Source organism: Pelophylax lessonae (assembly GCF_965119305.1).
Source record: "Pelophylax lessonae genome assembly, chromosome: 3".
NCBI lineage: Eukaryota > Metazoa > Chordata > Amphibia > Anura > Ranidae > Pelophylax > Pelophylax lessonae.
The window spans coordinates 42,822,730-42,842,903 of NC_138770.1; the positions used below are offsets into that span (position 1 = coordinate 42,822,730).

Consider the following 20,174-nt stretch of genomic DNA (forward strand, 5'->3'; position numbering starts at 1 on the left):
GTGCAGTCTATATTCCCCACTGTAGGTGTCATTCGCAGCAGCAATGCAGATAGAGGAGGAAGTCAAGAGGAACCTAGTACCTCTATGGTTTCCTTGATCACAAGGAGACAGCTATCCGATTAAGCCATTTGTCGGCCATCTAGGGTCAGGCAGTGTCTATTTAAGACCATGGCACCTGGGTTTGCCGGGCATTTTACGAGTAGCTAGTGTAGAGGGACAGGTCACTCATCTGAGGGAAAGGTTCCAGAGGAGTAGGGAAAGTGCAGAAACTATGCGAATCATCCTGGAAAGCTCCCCTTTGGGTACAGATCCGCCAGGACACATTCCGCTCCTCATGGCAGATGCTGTCGGCATCTCCATGTCTCCAGTCTTATGTTTCTTCTGTGTGGCACTTTGTAAGTGGCCCCGGTCGGGTTACTTTCCCGCTGGGCCTGTTGCGTACTGCTTAACTTTTGTTACAATATACTCCTGGTACTACACTTTGACTCTGTGTGCTTCCTGCCTGCCACAACACATTGCACCTACCCACAAGACCACCCACAAGACCATATCCAAATAATGAAGTACAACTTCCTAAGGATGGGAGGGATTAGGACACAGAGCAAGTAAGACAGTGTCCTCATTCAAGTGAAAGACCAACACAACCCTTCAGCAGCAATGACAACCGATGTCAAAGTACCAACTTATCACTATGTAGCAATAAAAAATGGTTGCTGCTAGTTTGGTTACCCTGATGGCCACCAGGAGGGCCAGCTTTTGCAAGGGAGACAGAAAAGGAATTTCCTGCATATTCTCAAAAGGAAGATTTTGCAGGACTGAAAAAACTAAATTCAGATCCTATAGTATCAGTGAAAATCTTGTAGGTGGAAAGATTCACGTCACGTTGATGGGGCTCCTACCTCCATGGTGGTCTCTGGACCTGTAGGAGAAGTGTGTTCATCGTCTGAGATTTCGAATGCAGGTTCTAGGTGATGGTGGGAGAATTTTAGGAAGCTTCTGGAATAAGTAAGACCCTCTCCATGCAGGATACAAAATCCTCCATGGTTGATGACAAATTGTCAAAAGTTAAGGGGCCCCCCTGAAGCTCTAACACCACTTGATCCACATCCTGAGTTGAAACAGGGGCCTCCGGGAATTTTGGCAGGAGATGCAAAGAAAGTCCAAGTGGGAAGCGGCCCCAGCACCATGCAACTGGCACAGGAGGGGAGAAGATGTTTATGCCCGAGTACCCGACATTCCTTGACCGGTCCACTGTGACTTGGTCATGACTATAAAGGGGTGAATGTGTGCATGCAGGGAGTGACCCCAACAGGAGCTTCTCACCTCACCTTGAGCACATCTAAGGGGAAACAGCAGTGGTGCCTGTAACAGAGAGGATCTGGCTGTGGTTGAAGGACCACCCCACCAGAATCCAAGAGAAACCAGTCCAAGCAGGAAAACTCCAGTAGTACTGGTGCCCACAGTAAAATGGGCAGGCTGCGGGACCACTCCAACAGCCTACCCACGGCTGCTATTAAAAGTGTACAGTAAAATTTCCTGAAGAAAGGATCTTGACCTGGCCTGGTGCTGTTTGCTCCAGCAGTGGCTCCCGAGCAGCGCTCTGTAACTTCTTCATGCCCATGTTATCTGCACTCAGCTGCTGGCACAGCAAGACTCAGGCAGTCCCAGCCCAGCAGCACTTCCTCAAACAACATATCCCTGCCCCACATAGGTCAGCTCCACAAGAAGTAACGCCGCCAATTTGAATCTGGCTCCGTGACGGAACAACCAGCAATGACCATGGAGGGACAGAGCCATCCAGGTCACTCCACCATAGTGGAGTTGTCGCAGCTAAACCCACCTGGGCAGGCAACTGCATACTCTTGCAGGCCGATACAAGACAAGAAAAGAAGAAAAAAAAAAAACTCTAGGTCCTACCTCCTAAGCACTAGGCAAAGAGAAATATCTTAGTTACATAGTTTGTGAGGTTGAAAAAAGACATCAGTCCATCCAGTTCAACCTATGATGTGTGTGTGTGTTTGCTGTTAACCGTACATTGTATACCCCTGTATGTTGTGGTCTTTTAAGGTGCCCATCTAATAGTTTTTTGAAACTATCGATGCTTCCTGCGGATACGACTGCTTATGGAAGAGAATTCCACATCCTTACTGCTCTGACAGTGAAGAAGCCCCTACGTATTTTAAGGTTAAACCGTTTTTCCTCTAGTTTTAGTGAGTGGCCACATGTCTTATTGTATTTCCTTACACTGAAAAGTTTGTTCCTTATGCTAGGGTCACCAGTACATATTTGTACATTGATATCATATCCCCCCTCAATCGACTCTTCTCCAGAGAGAATCGGTTCAGTGCTTGTAGTCTTTCCTCATAGCTGATGCCCTCCATTCACCTAATTATTTTTGTTGCCCTTCTCTGGACTTTCTCCAGTTCCAGCACATCCTTCCTGAGGACCGGTGCCCAGAACTGGACAGCATACTCCAGATGTGGCCGGACCAGAGTCTTGTAGAGCGGGAGAATAATCTCTTTATTTCTGGAGTGAATCCCCTTTTTTATACATACCAGTAGTCTGTTGGCTTTGCTTGCAGCGGCTTGGCATTGCATGCCACTGCCAAGCCTGTTGTCCACCAGTACCCCCAAGTCCTTTTCCATCCTAGACTCCCCCAGAGGTTCCCCCCCTAGTGAGTAGCTTGCTTTTGTATTTCTGACGCCCAGGTGCATTACTTTACATTTTTCAACATTAAACCTCATCTGCCATGTAGTTGCCCACCCCGTTATTTAGTTTAGATCCGCTTGTAAGTTTTCCACATCCTGCATAGAAGATATTGGCATGCTTAGTTTAGTATCATCCACAAATACTGAGATTGCACTAGATATCCCCTCCTCTAGATCATTTATGAATAAGTTAAACAGGATTGGCCCCAGGACAGATCCTTGGGGGACCCCACTTTCCACTCCCGCCCAATCCGAGTACTCCCCATTAATCATCACCCTCTATACTCTCCCCTGGAGCCAGTTCTCTATCCAGGTACTCACCTTATGGTCCATACCTACCTTCCTTAGTTTGTACAGTAAGCGTTTGTGGGGAACGGTGTCAAAGGCCTTTGCAAAGTCCAGATACACCACATCCACAGGCTTACCTTTATCTAGATGGCAGCTCACTTCATCGTAGAAGGTTAATAGATTGGTTTGGCAAGAACTATTTTTCATGAATCCATGCTGATTACTACTAATAATACCGTTTTCATTACTAAAGTCTTGTATGTGGTCCCTTAACATCCCCTCCAAAATCTTGCAGACTACTGATGTTAGGCTGACCGGCCTATAGTTACCCGGGATATATCTCCGCCCTTTTTTAAATATTGGTACCACGTTGGCTTTTTTCCAATCAGCTGGCACCATACCCGTCTGTAAACTATCCTTAAAGATCAAGAATAATGGTCTGGCAATCACCTGGCTGAGCTCTTTAAGAACCCTCGGGTGCAAGCCATCCGGTCCCGGTGATTTATTTATGTTAAGTTTCTCTAGTTAGGTTCTAAGTCTATCTTCTGTTAGCCATGGCGGTACTTCCTGAGGTGTATTATTTAGTTTGGCCTTAAAAGCTGGGTTAGTGTAGCCGCCGATTCTTTTGTGAAGACTGAAGAGAAGAAATTATTTAACACTTCCGCCTTTTCTCTGTCCTCAGTGGCCAAAACTCCCTTATCGTCTTTTATAGGGCCAATGTGTTCTGGCCACACATTGATCTGACATGTGGACACACTTTATGTTTCAGACCCTCAAGTCCACCTACCTGATCAGGGTGAGGGATGGTGTGATCTTCTTGGGTGGAATCCCAGGAATACAGAAGACGGGGACATCTCTCTGGTGGGTTCCCATTACTGGATCCATCTGTAGGAAACACACACACTGACTGAATACATTGTTTCTATGTGTTTATCAGATGATGGGGGATCTAGGTGGATCCTCCGTACTGCTCTCTCCTTTACAATAAAGTCTCCTCTTACCCGGTGATGTGAGGGGCAGCTGATTGTCCATCATGATGTCCCTGTAGAGATCCTTGTGTCCTAAAAGTTCCTTCATCACACCATATGCCTCATCCTCCTCTTTGAACTCTTCTTTAACAACAATATTAAAATCCCCAAGGTTTTCACTCTGAACATATAATAAGATGTAACTTGTAATAAACATGCTGTGTATAAATCATAACTACCAATAATTGTTCCTCATCTACCTGATCATGTTGAGGGATGGTGTGATCTTTCTGTGTGGAATCCCAGGAATACAAAGGATGGATACATCTCTCTGGTGGGTTTCTGTAGCTAGATAATGCCACCATGGTGTCCTGGTACAGATCTTCGTATACTTTTAGAGACTCCAACTCCTCCATAACCCCATCCTCATCATCCTCCTCCTTTATCTCTTCTTTAGCATCAACTTTAGAAGCTCTCAGGGTTCCTCTCTGAATATATAATAAGAATGACAGAAATTGTAACAATGCAGATAATGTACAGATCCTAATGATACTATCAGTGATTGTTCCTCATCTACCTGACGATGGTGAGGGATGGTGTGACCTTCCTGTGTGGAATCCCGGGAATACAGAGGACGGGGACATCTCTCTGGTGGGTTCCCATTACTGGATCCATCTGTAGGAAACACACACACTGACTGAATACATTGTTTCTATGTGTTTATCAGATGATGGGGGATCTAGGTGAATCCTCCGTACTGCTCTCTCCTTTACAATAAAGTCTCCTCTTACCCGGTGATGTGAGGGGCGGCTGATTCTCCATCATGACGTCCTTGTAGAGATCCTTGTGTCCTTCTAAATACTCCCACTCCTCCATGGAGAAATAGACAGTGACATCCTGACACCTTATAGGAACCTGACACACACAATGATACAGTCACCATCCAGACACATCCCTTGTCTGTTACTGGATAATATCCCAGAATTCCCAGCACCGCTCACCTCTCCTGTCAGCAGCTCCATCATCTTCTTGGTGACTTCTAGAATCTTCTGCATGTTGTGTCTCTCAGCTTTTAGGGAGTCACATGGAGGCACTGTGATGGTCATATGATCTCCTGACTTCAGAAGAGGAAATCTCTGTATTGGAAAGCCAATATGAATATCATGTTAGAATCCCAGAATCCTCCTCACCTCTCTGGTCAGGTCTATGTTTTATTAATAGAGATAAGAGTGATGTCATGTGACCTTTCAGAATCCTCCTCACCCCTCTGGTCAAGTCTGTGTTTTATTAATAGCGATAAGTGTGATGTCATGTGACCTCCCAGAATCCTCCTCACCTCTCCGGTCAGCTCTGTTTTATTAATAGCGATAAGAGTGATGTCATGTGACCTTTCAGAATCCTCCTCACCCCTCTGGTCAAGTCTGTGTTTTATTAATAGCGATAAGTGTGATGTCATGTGACCTCCCAGAATATTCCTCACCTCTCCGGTCAGCAGGTAGATGATCTCCAGGGTGAGGTTTAGTATCCTCTCAGTCATGTGACTCCGGTCCTCCTCCATCCTCATTGATGTGGTCATGAGATCTGTGCAGGTTTCTCTGTGGATGGATAGTAGAAAATGATCTGTATGGTATTGGTTGTAGAATATTAGGATGGGGATATAAGGGGTTAATAGACGGGCTGCAGGTAGATTAGGTTACTTTGTGTCTATTGGGTTCCTTGCACCCTACACACCTATTATTATTGTTATTATTATTATACAGGATTTATAAAGTGCCAACAGTTTGCGCAGCACATACACCGGTCAGCCATAACATTATGACCACTGACCGGTATAGGGAATATCTTGTTACAATGGCATCTTAAAATTGGTGGAAAATATTAGGCATCAAGAGAACACGTTGTCCATGAAGTTGATGTGGTGAAAGCAGAAAAAAAATGGGCATAGCAGTTGGTGGTGTATGGGGCTGTGAAGCCCACGGTGACCCATGTCAAATTGCCTCATATAAAGTCCCAATCTGTGTTTTACACTGTATCCACCAAGGGGTTGGAGGTGTATGCTTCTCAGCTGGTCGTTTTCAGTTTGTACCATCATAAGAACATTGCTATTAGAGTTTTGAGATACTAGACCGGTCATGGATGGAGGTGGGTTGGGGGGAAGTTTGGGCTGCTCCCTCTCACCTGCCTCCTATCTATCCATTAGCAGCCATGTGCTCCCAGAGTGGAGACACTCAAATTCAAAAATGTTAGGACTGGAGATAAAACAGGGTGCCGTGTCGTGGCTCCGCAGCTTACACATGCGTGTCAACTAAACCCCTGTTCTTTATTTATATCATGAGACAGGACTACTTGGTTGGTGGCAGACTGGAGGGTGAGTACATCAGACTGGGGGCTGGCTGGCTTCCATGCACCTCTCTTAATCCTTTTCAATTCGTTTTTTTTTGTCCACAGCCAAAAGCTTCTATAATGGTCACATGAACATCAGAACTGGACTACGGAGCAATGGAAGAAGGTGGCCCGGTTTGATAAATCGGGTTTTCTTTTACATAGTTACATAGTTGGTGAGGTTGAATAAAGACAAAAGTCCATCCAGTTCAACCTGTGTAGATGTGTGTGGCTGTAATCATCTTGCATACCCCTGAATGTTCTGATCCTTGAGATGTACGTCTAAGAGTCTTTTGAAAGCCACCATACTACCCGCAGAAACCACCTCATGTGGTAGAGAATTCCACAATCTTGTAGCCCTAACAGTAAAGAACCCCCCACGTTGCCTGAGGTTAAAACGCTTCTCCTCTAATCGCATTGTATGCCCCCGAGTTCTCATGCAATCCCTTCGACTGAACAGCTTTTTTTCTAAGCCTAGATCCCCATTTAGATATTTAAAAATTGCTATCATGTCCCCCCTCAGGCGTCTCTTCTCCAGGGAGAATAAATCAAGCGATTGCAGACGCTCCTCATAATCAAGGTCCTCCAATCCCCTAATTAGTTTAGTTGCCCTTCTCTGGACTCTCTCCAGCTCCAACACATCCCTTCTGAGGACTGGTGACCAGAACTGGACCGAATACTCCAGATGAGGTCGGACCAGAGTTTTATAAAGTGGAAGGATTATAGTCTTATCTCTGGAATACATCCCTTTCTTTATGCATGCTAATATTCTGCTAGCCTTGGCAGCTGCCGCTTGACATTGCATGCTGTTGCCTAGTCTATCATCAACCAAGACTCCCAGATCCTTCTCCATTTTTTGATTCTCCCAAGAGTTCCCCTCCTAACGTGTATTGTGCTTTTATGTTTCTAGTCCCCAAGTGTAAAACCTTACACTTCTCCACGTTAAACCTCATTTGCCATGTCTTTGCCCACTCCGTTATTTTGTCCAGGTCATTCTGTAGGATATCTGCTTCATGCTGTGCTGTTATTGTCCTGCCTAATTTTGTGTCATCTGCAAAAACTGATATTGAACTACTGATCCCGTCCTCAATGCTGTTTATGAATAAATTGAACAAGGTTGGTCCTAGGACTGAGCCTTGGGGGACCCCGCTTACTACCTCAGACCAGTCTGAGTATGCGCTGTTTATTACCACCCTTTGGACACGCCCTTTTAGCCAGTTCCGTATCCAAGAGCAAACCCTGCTGTCGATACCTGCAGACCTTATTTTATAAATTATTTTATTATTTTACACCATGTGGATGGCCGAGTGCGTGTGCATCACTTACCTGGGGAAGAGATGGCACCAGGATGCGGTATAAGAAGGCAGAGGCAGTGTGATGTTTCAGGCAAAATTCTGCTGGTAAACCTTGTCTCCTGCCATTCATTTGTATGTTACTTTGGTGTCCATGCCTCAAAGGGTCAGGGCTGTTTCAGCAAAAGGAGGCCATACTCAATATTAGGTGGCTGGTCACAATGTTATGGCTGATCGGTGTATATCCTGTTATATCTGTTACATCCTGTCCTACCTGCTTGATCAGAAAGTTATCTTACAGGTGCCGGTTTTGTATATTGCTACTTGCAGGGCTGGGGATTTACCCTTTTTCTTCAGCAGTTGCTTTAAAAGTAAAACTATAGGACCCCATTTATGCTGTGTGGTGCAAATGCACTTTTTTTGCTCATCATTACACGTCACACCTTGGGGAGAACATTAATTTCAGTGGTCTACCCTACACATGACAACCGCAGTAAAGAACCATTTGCCTAACAATCCATGCCTATTGCCTAGAAAATGGCCATTGCTTGCTTTATAACATTTGGCTCTCCATGTCTTCAATGGGGTTCAGGTTCGGCACCTGAGCCTTAGTTATGTTCTGTGGACCCGTCTCACGAGGAACCCAGGTATGTTCATCTCATCTCCAGTGAGAAGGTGACACATCTCCAAAATGAAAAGAATGTTCCGGCCTCATAAGTGGGGAAATGTTCTGACCCTGAAGGGGTAATCTAAGTTTCCACACTATATATGTGTGTATCATCATCTGCTGGACATAAAAGACGTCACAGTGACTATGGAGGAAGAGGACGGACATGACGGGGGTTACTGGGTGTAAATAGAAAATAAGATCTTATTACCTCCTCTGCTGCCACTTCCAGCAATGTCTCCGCTCTACTTCCTCCCAACTCACCTCTCACCCGGAACTTCCTATTTATACCTGACATCACTTCCTGCCTTCCATAGAGACTTCCTGTCTTAATTTAAGCAAGACCACCACCTTGTGGAGCTCAGAGGAACTGCAGACCCAAGAAATGTGGTCTTGTCGTTGTTGCCAGGTGTCTTATGCCTCGTACACACGATCAGATAATCGTATGGAAAAAAAAAAAAAACGCTTTCGAATTGATCGCACGATAATCTGATCGTTAGTACACAGCTTTCGACAGCCGATCACAACATTTCATCCAACAAAATCCAAAGGGACAAACACGAAAACTTTTGTCGTACGATAGCCTAGCGAACGATAATCGTTTAATCAGTACAGTGTGCTTTCGCTAAAAATCGATAGACCTTGTTGGATATACAGAAGCGGACGGTAAAAATGATCTGGCGAGGATATATACTTGCACTGAAGAATAATCTGCACTGAGAATAAATGGGAATGAAAGAAAACACATCCTATGAGTACATTTCTAAAGTAATATAATGGTGTTTTTTTGTTTTTTTTTTATATTAGGAGAAGTGCCTTTTTTTCGTTTCTCCTAAACTTTACAGAGAGAGCTTGGAGGAGTGTTGGGAATCCCAAGTAGACAGAAGAAGCATCTGGACAGGAAAAGGTGTATTCACCTACATTGAGAAACAAGCTGGAAAGAATTGGGAAAAACAGAGACAAAGAGGAGAGACACACAGGATCAGAGATTTGCATACTACAGACTAAAACCGGGAGATAAGCATTTGGGTTTTCTGGCCAGGCCAGAACCTGCAGGGTCAGCCTACTGAGAGAGGTAGAGATGTTTGTGACCTGGGTGGGAGGAATCTCTCAACACAATGAGTCGGAACTTCAGGGAGGAATCCATATCTTGTGGCCCAGTTGGGCAACAAGTGGTGCAAACATCCAGGTTGCTTCAAGTGGATTTAATCTCTGGGCAAGATTTCAGATTTAGATATGCTAGCATCTCCATATTACTACAAGCTGAAAATCCTTTTCCCAAGGAGTGAGGATTATGTGATAGATCAGGATTATGTGATAGATCACAAGCCATATGCTTTCCCTTCAGTCCAATCATTATACAGTTTTTTGGGTCTATTGTGAAGACATTGGCAAGAATCACAGTATTTCCCTATTGGTCAATCAGGCCATGGTTACTACTTTGGTACCGGGTTAAAGGAACCCAGTCCTTTCTTTCAGATGAGATCTTCTGTCGCTGCATTAAATACTCCACCCTTGTTCATCTCTTTTCTGATTTTTCATCCTGGGTGGAAGAGACTAATCAGCCTTGGCTGTTTTTCTCGAAGCTGATACCTATAAATCCTACAACAGGATTTGAATAACGCTTGTTCAGGTTGGACTGATTTTTTTTCCCTTTGGTCTTAGTTCTTAGGTCAGGTCCATTCTCAACTTCAACTGATTCTAAGCTCTCTTAGAGGGCAGATCTCTGCAGTCCCTAGATATCTAATGAATCTTTAGGTAAACTCTTACTCATCCAATACTTTGATGGGCAGCTGCATCTTATACTTGAGGGAGAGACAAGATTCTCTACGTAGGATTTACTACTTGTTCTTAACTTCCTTGCCAGTACCAGATCAATTATTAATCCAGCTTGGGTAAAGACTGAGATATGAAGAAATCCTCTCTAAGAGCTATCTCTTCAGCCAAGAAGTTTCCCAAGATCAGGGCTTTAGGCTAAGAGGGATCCTTTGGTGACCGGCAGCTAAAAATTATTTTATTATAAGAGCACGTTCCTGCTTTGCCAAGCCTCTAGTCCAGTAATTCTCAATAGGGGTTTTACTGAGATCTACCCATCAATCTCAAGCAGCTGATGGTTAGATTGCATCCCCGCTGCCAACACATGCAGAACTAGGCAGGGAAGCGACTGTGATCATTCCTCTTCTGGTGCGCTGTTCCCCAATGGCACCTCCTCTCCTACCAGTATTATGTAGCCATAGTCATGATTAAGGCTGTAATGGCTGAAACGCATTGGCTTTCACTGCCTGTATCTCCCTTTACCACAAAGATAAAGGTACAATTTGCTGATCCATACCACTAGGTTGACATTTCCACTGGACTGTATCTGTAGCAAGACACTCGCATTTATATATGCGTAAAAAGGGCGCTCCCACTAGGAAAACCTAATATGTGTAAACAGTAACATAAATCCATATATATATACAGTGCAAGTATTCACAGCGCTTCACTTTTTTCACATTTTGTTATGTTACAGCCTTATTCCAAAATGGCTTCAATACATTATTTTCCGCAAAATTCTACAAACAATTCCTCATAATAACAACATGAAAGAAGTTTGTTTGAAATCTTTGCAAATTTATTAAAAATAAAAAAAATCCCATGTACATAAGTATCACACCCTTTGCTCAATACTTTGGTGAAGCACCTTTGGCATCAATTACAGCCTCAAGTCTTTTTCAGTATAATGCTACAAGCTTGGCACACCTATGTTTGGGCAGTTTCTCCCATTCTTCTTTGCAGGACCTCTTAAGCTCTCCAGAGATGTTCAATCGGGTTCAAGTCTGGTCTCTGGCTGGGCCACTCAAGGACATTCATAGAGTTGTCCTCTAGCCACTCCTTTGTTATCTTGGTTGTGTGCTTAGGGTCGTTGTCCTGTTGGAAGATGAACCTTTGCCCCATTCTGCGGTCCAGAGCGCTCTGGAGCAGGTTTTCATCAAGGATGTCTCTGTACATTGCTGCATTCATCTTTACCTCAATCCTGACTAGTCTCCCAGTCCTTGCCGCTGAAAAACATCCCCACAGCATGATTCTGCCACCACTGTGCTTCACTATAGGGATTGTATTGGCCAGGTGTTGAGCGGTGCCTGGTTTCTCCCAGACATTATGCTTGCCATTCAGACCAAAGAGTTCAATCTTTGTTTCATCAGACCAGAGAGTTTTGTTTCTCATGGTCTGAGAGTCCTTCAGGTGCCTTTTGGGAAACTCCAGGCGGGCTGTCATGTGCCATTTACTGAGGAGTGGCTTCTGTCTGGCCACTCTACCATACAGGCCTGATTGGTGGAGTGCTGCAGAGATGGTTGTTCTTCTGGAAGATTCTCCTCTCTCCACAGAAAAACGCTAGAGCTCTGTCTCCACCCTGTCATCACCCTGACCAATGCCCTCTCCCCCAATTGCTCAGTTTGGCCGGGCGGCCCGCTCTAGGAAGAGTCTTGGTGGTTCCAAACTTCTTCCATTTATGGATGATGCAGGCCACCGTGGTCATTGGGACCTTCAATGCTGCAGAATATTTTTTGTACCCTTCCCCAGATCTGTGTCTCAATACAATCCTGTCTCTGAGGTCTACAGACAACTCCTTGAACTTCATGGCTGTAACGCTCCTGCGTTTCATGTATGGTGTGGATTTTCAGCTGCAGAAATATTCCACTTCAGTAGTCATGTAAGAGAGATGCTGAGATACCATTCCCAACCTCAATGACTCATCATGTGTGGAAGGTCTTAATTCAGCTAGTAAATACACACACTCAACAAGCTGGTTCCTAGAGTGACTTTATGTATGTAGTAACACAGTGATGAAGATTTAAGAGACAGGTTGTGGAGGTGGTAGGTGACAGACACTTGAAGGTAAGACAGTAGCAGATGGATGCAGGTAGGTTTAGCAATCATGTATGGTAGCAGATGACAGAGTAGCAGGTGGACATACAAGAGTGATCAACCCAGTGCAGGAATAAGTAGCAGTAGTCTTAAGAGCTAGCAATCTAGATATGCAGATGTGATAAATAGTCTTTACTATGCAGAGCTAGATAGTGTAAGCTTAGTAAAAGTTTATAGAGGGTTCCCCTGCGGGGTACTTAGCACTAATAGCAATACAGCCGAAGGTTGGTTCAGGAGGAGCGGATGATCCGAAAGCGGGATGCAGGGATCAGCGCAGCGAGGTTCCGTCAGCGAGGTATGCTTGCAAGCACGAAAGCTTCAAGCCAAGTTAGCATCCAGGTAAGGGTGTTTGAACGAACACATGTGAGTGAGAACCGGCGCTTTAAATAGCCATCTAGTCCGGCGCTGAGTGATGACAGCTTCAGTCTTAAAGGTGTATGCGCACCTTTCCAAAAGAGAATGGTGGGGCGCATACACTTGTGAAAAGAGTAATTTAGGGTACCAAAGGTACCGGAACATTACAATGGCTTGGTTTGTGCTCTGACATGCACGATTAATTTTGGGGCCTTAAAAAGACAGGTATGTTCCTTTCCAAATCTTGTCCAATCAACTGAAATTACCACAGGTGGACTTCAATCAAGTTGTAGAAACATCTCAATGAGTGGGTGACTGGGGACAAAGAGAAGGCAAATTTATTAAATACTTTCTTTAGCTCTGTATATACAAAGGAGCATGGGGGAGCTCATGACCATAATGAGCACGGTATTGACACAGCCCCAAATGATCCACAATGGCTCAAAAGTGATATGGTCCAGAAATATTTAGACAGAATAAGGGTGGATAAAGCGCCTGGACCAGATGGCATCCACCCATGCATCCTAAAAGAATTGAGCGCTGTCATTTCTAAGCCTTTGTTTCTAATTTTTAGGGACTCGTTAAAGACTGGAATAGTACCACTGGATTGGCGTATGGCCAATGCGGTGCCTATATGTAAAAAGGGATCAAAGTCTTTGCCAAGTAACTATAGACCTGTTAGTTTAACTTCTATAGTCAGGAAGATATTGGAGAGTTTAATGAAAGACCACATAGATGAGTTCTTGCTGGAAAAAAATATTTTAAGCAACAGACAGCATGGATTCATGAAAGACAGAAGTTGTCAAACAAACCTGATTTCTTTTTATGCGGAGGTAAGTAAAACCTTGGACAGAGGGGTGGCTGTGGACATAATATACTTGGATTTTGCAAAAGACACAGTTCCCCACACACGGCTAATGTGGAAGGTAAAGTCTACTGGCTAGAAAAGATTGGTTTGTAATTGGATAGAAAATTGGCTAAAAGATAGAATTCAGAGAGTAGTGGTTAATGATTCTTACTCTGAATGGTCTAAAGTTATCAGTGGTGTACCCCAAGGTTCAGTGTTGGGACCCTTACTTTTTAATAACTTTATAAATGATATCGGGTCTGGGATTAAAAGTAGCATTTCAGTCTTTGCAGATTACACCAAGCTTTGCAGTGGAATAACTTCTTTACAGGATGTCTCCAGCTTACAAACTGACCTCAATGCACTGTTTCATTGGGCAACTATGTGGCAAATGAGGTTTAATGTTGATAAACGTAAAGTTATGCACTTGGGGGCTAAGAATATGCATGCATCATACATACTAGGTGGAGTAGAACTTAGGGAATCCATAGCGGAGAAGGATCTGGGTGTTCTGGTAGATCATAAGCTTAATAATAGCATGCAATGCCAAGCTGCTATTTCCAAAGCAAGCAAAGTCATTTCTTGTATTAAAAGAGGCATGGACTCCAGAGAGAGAGAGATATAATTTTGCCCCTGTACAAATCATTAGTAAGACCTCATCTGGAATATGCAGTTCAGTTTTGGGCACCAGTTCTTAAAAAGGATATCGGGGAACTGGAGAAAGTGCAGAGAAGGGCAACCAAACTGATAAGAGGCATGGAGGACCTCAGCTATGAGAAAAGATTAGAGGAACTGCATTTATTCTCTCTTGAGAAGAGGAGATTAAGGGGGGATATGATCAACATGTATAAATACATAAGGGGTCCATATAGTGAACTTGGTGTGGAGTTGTTCACTTTAAGGTCAACACAGAGGACAAGGGGGCACTCTTTACGTCTAGAGGAAAACAGATTCCATCTCCAAATACGGAAAGGTTTCTTCACCGTAAGAGCTGTGAAAATGTGGAATAGACTCCCTCCAGAGGTGGTTCTGGCCAGCTCCCTAGATTGCTTTAAAAAAAAGGCCTGGATTCTTTCCCGGGTGTACATAATATAACTGGGTACTAATATTTATAGGTAAAGTTGATCCAGGGAATATCTGATTGCCTCTCTGGGGCTCAGGAAGGAATTTTTTCCCCTGCTGTAGCAAATTGGATCATGCTTTGCTGGGGTTTTTTTTGCCTTCCTCTGGATCAACAGTGGGTATAGGATTGTGTATATGGGATTGTATGGTTGAGTTTTTAATACTGTTTTTTTTTTTTTGGTTGAACCGGATGGACTATGATCAGTGGAAACAGGATGCAACTGAGCTCAATTTGGAGTGTCATGGCAAAGGCTGTGATTACTTATGTACATGGGATTTGTTTTGTTGTTTTATTTTTAATATATTTGAAAAGATTTCGAACAAACTTATTTCCCGTTGTCATTACGGGGGATTGTTTGTAGAATTTTGAGGAAAATAATGAATTTAATCCATTTTGGAATAAGGCTGCAACATAAAAAAATGTGAAAAAAGTGAAGCGCTGTGAATACTTTTCGGATGCACTGTATACACAATATCAAAGTTCAAAAATCAATAGATGTCAAGTGCCAAATGCAGTACACAAAATTGGTGCAGTCCGTGCTCCATTCCTGTGTGCCCACTCACTCACCAGCTGCCAGACTCCCATAACAGAAGTCACGTGCGCTTTGCAAAACATCTCAGTTGCTGGGATTAGTAGTCCTCCAATGGAGCTCCTTCTTTGTGGATGCGGATTCCCTTCATATATAGTATAATGTCAGAAAAGAGGAGGAATATATAGTGTAATTCTGTTTATTAAAATGATACTTAAAAACACAGTATTGCACTCACTTTTGTACAAGGTAAAACCAGCATAAAACCGGAAATCGGAAGTACGCCGCCACTTGCGTGTCACCGGCCGGATGTGAGGTAACCACTCGCAGCCAACTGACACGTTTCGTCCCTTCCACAGGACGTTATCAAAGGCTACCACAGGGTGGTGTAAAATGTCCATTAATATAGTCCAATGCCTCCCCCTCTAAACCTGATTTCCATTAATCTCTAACTCCTTCCTTCCTGTTTTCTGACATCACATCCTCTTCCTTTTATCTCCTTTCCGGTGTATCTGGCTTTAACCAGTTCCGGACCGCCCGCTGCAGTTTTACTGTGGCAGGCAGCCCCTCCTGCGCGAACCAACGTAGTACTATGTCGGTCGCGCGCATGGTGCTGGGGGGTGAGCGTGTGCTCCCACCCCCACTAAGCAGCAGGAATGCCAATGCACAGGGCCAGCAGCCATGATTGCGAAAGGGCACTCGCGATCGCAGCTGACCGTCCTTGTCTCTCAGCGGGGAGCGATCGTGGGTGCCCGCCGGCAATCGCGGCTGCAGGCCCGTGCATCAGCATCCCCACTGCCTAGTGGGGGCAAGTGCGCGCCGGCGCGCGCTTGCCCCCAGGAGCGCTCCCGCAAACCTCCGCGATTCGCGCAGCCAAGCCAGCCTGCCGCAGTATATATGCGGCGGGTGGTCGGTAAGTGGTTAATAATGATTAAAATAATAAAAATACATTAATTAAAATAATAATAGTTTCTAAATCTACTCTTGGTATGGCTTTTCGCCATCTAGTGGGGCATTATGTTATTGCAGTGGTTAATTATATCTTAACCACTTACGGAACCGCTTACCGCATATTTGTGTCGCTACTTTGATGATAAATACCGGGGTATTTTTTTTAAACTGCAGGCGGTCCACTTTATCATAAGGGTGGTCCCAGCGGCGGATTCGCAGCGGGATCACCTTTATGGGCGTCGGGTGAGGTGCCCCCACTGGTGTGAATATCTCTGACCAAACAATCAGAAATAGACTTCATGAGGGTGGCTTGATGTCCTCTAGTGGGCCCTGTGCTCACTCTCCTGCACTGTGGAGCTTGTTTTCCCTTAAACACCAGAATTGGCGGGTCCACCACTGGCGCCCTGTGTTTTTCACAGATGAGCGCAGGTTCACCCTGAGCACATGTGACAGACGTGAAAGGGTCTGGAGAAGCCATGGAGAATGTTATGCTGCCTGTAACATCATTCAGCATGACTGTTTTGGTGGTGGGTAAGTGATGGTTTGGGGAGACATATCCATGGAGGTTTGCAAAGACCTCTACAGGCTAGACAATGCCACCCTGACTGCCATTAGGTATTGGGATGAAATCCTTGGACCCATTGTCAGACCCTACATTGGTGCGGTGGGTCCTGGATTCTTCCATGTGCATGACAATGGCCGGCCTCACGTGGTGAGAGAATGCAACCAGTTCCTGGAGGATGAAGGAATTGATACCACAGAATGGCCCCCATGCTTGCCTTAAATCCAATAGAACACCTCTAGGACATTATGTTTTGGTCGATCCGATGCCACCAGGTTGCACCTCAGCCTGTTCAGGTTGGTGATGCCCCAGTCCAAATATCCCAGGGCACCATCTGTTATCTCATTAGGAGCATGCCCCGATGTTGTCAGGCGTGCATACAAGCACGTGGGGGCCATACAAACTACTGAGGACCATTCTGAGTTGCTGCAATGAAATTTCAGCAAAATGGACTAGCCTGCTGCATCAGCCTTCTTGGTTGATAATTTTAATTTCCATGAAACAATGTGGCATCCTTTCATTCCTAACATTACCAAGTCCATACCAGTATGGATATCCAGCATGATATTTTTCCCCATTGAGATCTGATGTGTTTTCCAAGTGTTCCTTTCATTTCTTTGAGCAGTGTATAACAAAGTCTGATTTCCATGTATAGCATTTCACACTCAGGACAGGAACATGGCTTCCCCTGTATGATATTTTCTGATGTCTGTGAAGATTAGACACCTTTGAAAAACATTTCCCTCACTCTGTGAAGGAATAAAGTTTTTCCCCTCTGTGAGACTTTTGATGCCTACTAAGGCCGGATTTCTGTAAAAAACATTTCCCACAGTCAGGACAGGAATACGGCTTCTCCCCTTTGTGAGATCTTTGATGACTAATAAGGTCTGATTTCTGTGAAAAATGTTTTCTGCATTCAGGACAGGAATACGACTTCTTCCCGGTGTGAGTCCTCTGATGTCTGTAAAGACTCCACTTCTCTGAAAAACATTTCCCGCACACAGGACAGCAATGCGGTTTTTCCCCCATGTGAATCCGCTGATGTGTGTAAAGATGGGACACCTGTGAAAAACATTTACCGCACTCAGAACAAGAATATGGTTTCTCCCCCGTGTGAATCCTCTGATGTCTGTAAAGACTTGATTTCACAGAAAAACTTTTACCGCATTCAGGACAGGAATACAGCTTTTTCCCCTTGTGAGATCTCTGATGTACATTAAGATGGGATACCTGTGAAAAAGATTTCCCGCACTCAGAACAGAAATACGGCTTCTCTCCTGTGTGACTTCTCTGGTGTCTGTAAAGTATGCACTTCTCTGAAAAACATTTCCCGCACTCAGAGCAGGAATAAGAGTTCTCCCCTGTGTGAATCCTCTGATGTCTGTGAAGTCTGGACTTCTCTGAAAAACATTTTCCACACTCAGAGCAGAAACAAGACTTCTCCCCCGTGTGAATCCTCTGATGTCTGTAAAGTGTGGACTTCTGTGAAAAACATTTTCCGCACTCAGAGCAGGAATAAGGCTTCTCCCCCGTGTGAGAACTTTGATGCAGAACAAGTCCTGATTTCCATGCAAAATATTTCCCACACTCAGGACAGGGATATAGCTTTTTCCCTGTATGAGATCTCTGATGTACAGTAAGATCTGATTCAGAGCTAAAGCTTTCCCCACATTCAGGACAGGAACATGTCTCCTCCCCTTGAATTCCGGCACCATCCCTCACAGTATGAGGTTGCTCAGAGCCAGAGGGATTTGATGGTCTATCCACACTGTGAAGTCCACCATCCATAGCTGAGCTCATTGTCTTTTCTCCTGCACAATCTCTTGTGATGTCCTCATCTTCCATTTTACAGCTTAGAGATAAAGGGAGATGGTCCTTTGAGGGTTTCTCGATGGCATGTCCTGGAAAAATATAAAAACATGATTAATAGATACAAGATTAATATGATTTCACCTGGATCAAATAGGTTTTATTGAGCAGATGTTCTCTGTGGGTGTCCCAACCAGCTGTGATTTCCCCTCTTCATTAAAAGTTATTTTGGTCCTCCTCTCAGATCACTTCTACATTTACACAGCCTTGTCAGAAGATCAGGAACAAATTGGGGACCTGGAGTTGCATGCTCTTTACACAACCACAAGCCTAGACAATGTGTTAAAGGTTCTTTGATAAGGACATTTCAGACCTGTAGAGCTATTAGTGTAGACCACTGTCACCAGACCAGTGCAGCCAGCAACAGTGTTCCTGATCATCACCACACCAGTGCCGTGTTGCCTCTGCCTGCTGCCTGTACTTACCCTGGCATGTTTTTGTGACCATGTTCATGTAATGTATGCCCCTATAAAACCTAAAGGTGCTCCTTGGATTTTGAGCCCTTCTGTGTAGTTAGGCTGTGAAAAAGATTCACATTTGGTTAGCACCAAACTTAGGAGAATAGTGTTTTGGGGTATAATTCTAAGTGCACCTATGATATGTGTTAGAATTATCTTATTAATTATTATTATTAATAATTGACATTTTTATTCCTGCATTTTCCAAAAAGTTGGAAAAAATGACTTTTTCAAAAGACTCACTATGCCTTTCAGAAAAAAACTTTGGATTGGGTTTGATTTCCAAAATTGGGCCATTTTGTTGGTGTTTCTACTGTCCTGGTGCTCCAGGGCCTCTAGGTCAGGGATGGCGAACCTTGGCACCCCAGATGTTTTGGAACTACATTTCCCATGATGCTCAACTACACTGCAGTGTGCATGACCATCATGTGAAATGTAGTTCCAAAAAATCTGGGGTGCCAAGGTTCGCCATTACTGCTCTAGGTAGTAAGGAGATTAGATGCACATTTTATGCTCCTTGAAAGCCCGAAGGTGCTCCTTGAATTCTGGGCAGAATTCTGGGCAGAATATATTCTGGTCAAAATTTATGAAAAAAAGATAGTTAAAAATATTCGGGATTTTTAGCACAAAATAAAAAAAAACCCAGCAGTAATTAAATATTACAATTTTTTTTATTTTTAATATTAAGATAGTGTTTTTTGTGAGACATGTGATGTATTTTATTGTGAGGGGCTGCATCTGCATTTCATTGTATGATTTTTATTGTAAAATGTTAATACATTTTCAGATTCTGAAATGAACGGAATCTCCGGCTGTTTGTTTTCAAGCAGAAGTGGTCGATATAAATAAATTGTATCTCCAGCACAGAGGAAGCAAGGAGAAAGGGGGTTTATCTGAGAGAAAAGGAGATCTAATGTGCAGGACGGACATCAGTACAAGGAGGTGACTATTATCAACCTAGGATATCACTCATCTCCCGTCCTACACTGGACCGATCATTTGCAGTAACAGAGCAGAGGTGACAGAAGAATATATTGTGGCCCACCTGTGTTGATCTCTGTAGGAGTGTCCTCCTCTTTAAATGTCCTCCTCATTCCAGCCTCCTCCTTATATTGCTGATCATCCCTCATATACATCTTTTTGACTTCGTCCTCAACCTTTATGTTCATCAGATCTTCACCCTAAACCAACAGCATGGCAGAAAATAACATCTGTAACATAGAAGTATTTATGATGTGAGATCACAGAAAATATCATCTTGTAGAGT

At 44.0% G+C, this 20,174-nt stretch overlaps 2 protein-coding genes and 1 pseudogene across 3 annotated transcripts in view; 1 reads left to right on the forward strand and 2 right to left on the reverse strand.

The window, feature by feature from the left end:
- LOC309550683 (uncharacterized protein) overlaps nucleotides 1-20,174 on the forward strand; it is a 3,164,715-nt gene that overhangs the window by 2,111,053 nt on the left and 1,033,488 nt on the right. The window lies entirely within an intron of this gene.
- The window catches only part of LOC309550793, a 1,525,103-nt pseudogene that overhangs the window by 399,500 nt on the left and 1,105,429 nt on the right, over nucleotides 1-20,174 (reverse strand). The gene's annotated exons all lie outside the window — the stretch shown is intronic.
- Nucleotides 1-20,174, reverse strand: part of LOC309550709 (uncharacterized protein) — a 137,712-nt gene that overhangs the window by 109,126 nt on the left and 8,412 nt on the right. The window lies entirely within an intron of this gene.